The sequence below is a fragment of the Austrofundulus limnaeus genome, unplaced genomic scaffold (assembly GCF_001266775.1).
Source record: "Austrofundulus limnaeus strain Quisiro unplaced genomic scaffold, Austrofundulus_limnaeus-1.0 Scaffold7, whole genome shotgun sequence".
Classification (NCBI taxonomy): Eukaryota; Metazoa; Chordata; class Actinopteri; order Cyprinodontiformes; family Rivulidae; genus Austrofundulus; species Austrofundulus limnaeus.
This window is the reverse complement of record NW_013952409.1, coordinates 3,035,075-3,037,645: the sequence shown is the minus strand read 5'-3', so window position 1 is coordinate 3,037,645 and position 2,571 is coordinate 3,035,075. Positions and strand designations below refer to the sequence as shown.

At 43.9% G+C, this 2,571-nt stretch overlaps 1 protein-coding gene and 1 pseudogene across 1 annotated transcript in view; one reads left to right on the top strand and one right to left on the bottom strand.

Annotated features, from left to right (window-relative positions):
* The window catches only part of ppfibp2b (PPFIA binding protein 2b), a gene marked incomplete in the record, with an annotated part of 84,691 nt that overhangs the window by 38,284 nt on the left and 43,836 nt on the right, over positions 1-2,571 (top strand).
* On the bottom strand, positions 74-1,821 carry LOC106536247 (ADP-ribosylation factor-like protein 6 pseudogene; annotated as a pseudogene).

Sequence of the window (2,571 nt, the reverse complement as noted above, 5' to 3'; positions counted from 1 at the left end):
CGTTTGTAAATGACTGACATGATCAATTCAATTCAATTCAATTCAAAAATACTTTATTGATCCCAGAGGGAAATTTTTTTTTTTTTTTTTTTTTTTTTTTGTCCAGTGGTGCCTTTGAAAACAAGTAAACTCTTCTTTCCAGAAACCACTTTGGGCTGGTCACACATCATGCTTTCATGTTCTCATTGTTTTGATTTGATCTTGTAACCAGTCGACACCTTCCTGTAACCCCTCTCCTTTTAGAGCATCAGTGGCACAGATGTGCCAAGGTTTGTCTTTGATGTTCTCCAAACAGAGAAACTGTGAAACTTTGACAGAAGACAGAGAATCTCTAACGTCCATCTTGTTAGCAAAGAACAGGATGGGGATCCTCCGATGTTTAAAATCAGGATGGTTTAGTAATGTGTCCAATTCTTCTTTAGCCACAACCATTCTCAGTTTGTCTGCACTGTCTATGACAAAAATGATAGCCTGGCCTTCCTTGTAGTAATGCTCCCAAAGGTTTCTGTATCTGCCTTGACCAGACATGTCAAAGACTGTGAAGGAAAGACTGGATGTCTTGAACTTCTCTACACTGAAGCCAATTGTTGGAAAGWTATCTTGTACCTGGACATTAGAAGGCTTGAGTTTGTTGATAATGGTGGTTTTTCCACTGTTGTCCAGACCAAGACACAACACGTTCACCTCCCTCTTTAACCCCAGTCATCCAACCGGCTTGTCAAACAGTCCCATTGGCTAACCAACAACCATCAGCTGGGAATCTTATCTGGAATTGGAGCTGCGATGACTTGTTGCACGTCACGGCTTCTCAAGTTGGTAATTTACTTTCGGTGTTAAATCGGTTTTTCATTCATTTCTCAGATGCTAGGTCACGCTACTCACCAAACAAAATTAGTTATTTACACTATGTTGCTAAGAGACTGGCCGCTAGCAAAAAAAAAAATGTGTTCAATCTGCAGGAAGTGAGACCTGAGCTAATGGGTTTAAACATAAAAATAGACTCGAGTCCTGCAGAAAGTCTGGCGGCATCGTGCATGCGACTTAATTTAAAGATGGATCAAAGAAGAGAGAAATAATCGTGGTGTTTTGTCCACGTTTTACAGTTTTGTTCAGTTTTCTGGCTTCAGAGGGTCCAAAACTCAGACAGTAAGAGAGGACAGAGAGGAAAACCCTCCCACTAAACCCCCTCCTCCTTGGACTTCTGGCTGTCAGACGGACTGAAGTAGAAAGAGGGGAGGGGAAAAAACTAAGGGGAGCAACTCTGAAGTGAAGAAAGAAAAGTAGAAGGAGGCAGTGAGAGTCCAGTGAAAAGAGGGATAAATCAGCTGGGAACAGAAGAATGAAGAGGAGTGTTTACAAGTAAGGAAAGAAAGGAGAGGCTGAGGAGGAGACGGGGGGAGTTATCCCTCCTCTGAAGGCAAAAAAAAAGATCATAAAAACCCTCCTCCACAGCTGTTAACAGCGCGCTCACGCAAACTTCCATGACAGAAGTGTCCCGCAGCTTCATTTCTGACAGCAGCACAGGGAGAACAGGAAGACGAGAGGGAGGGCAGCGATGGGCTGGGAGCATGGAGGCTCCCATTGATTTCTACAGGCACTTCTCCTGGCTCAGAAAGGTGGGATTTGTTTTTTATGTTTAGCTCTTCATGTCCGTGTCGCGTATTCCTTCCATCGGATGAACGCCTGAAAGGAGAGTTTAAAGTGAAAAGAAGGAAAAGTTGTTTGACTCCTCGGCTCCTGTCAGATCTGCTTCAGATTCATGTCACTCATGTCACTGTCTCCGCTCGTATTCTTTTATTTCCTGACTTGTTTTCTCATGTCATTTCCTTTTTATAGCTCCAGAGCAGAGCTGCATCCCAAGTTGTTGTGGCGTTATGAAAAGGCGCGTCACAAGGTTCGTGTTATCAGATGGGCGGAACGATCCATCAGCTGATGGCTGTTTGACAAAGCGGTGCTTGATAGTGCAGGATTTAATCAGAGGGAGATTTCGTCTGGGGCTGAGAAACCTCATTGTGCTTTTAATTAATAGACGCTTCAGGCTTGAATTGAATCTGTGTTGTCTTGACGAGTTCTAATCCGTTTCTGTTGGTGTGCCTGATTTGATTGTTTTAAGCTAACGTTTACGTTCCTGAAATGTCCGCTGACCTCGGGAGTAATCGCCCACCGCTGCAGGGGAGAGCAGAGCAATACGGTTTTCTCATTTGTGCATGAGTTTGTTTGTATTCAACACTCAGAAACTAATGAATGGATGCAGTTAACGATTGCCTTTTGGAGTTAGCACTGTTCAAGATGGCCGCCACAGCCAGCTCTGAGTCGTTCTCATCACGTAACTCAAAGCACTAACCTGAGGTCATACATGTTATTTTCAGGGTTTGATCAAAGTGGGAGCTGGGCTTTAATCTGAGCTCCAGGGAGGAGCTTTGTACAAGTAGGCGGAGCTTTGTACCAGCAAGCGTTCAGTTAGCTCCACGTGGCTACAGGAGATTCAAGGATTTCTCCAACATGCATGAATGAGTCAAAGCAACAGTCTGGGTTTGTTTTTGATGAGAGAATATTTAACCCCCCACCCAC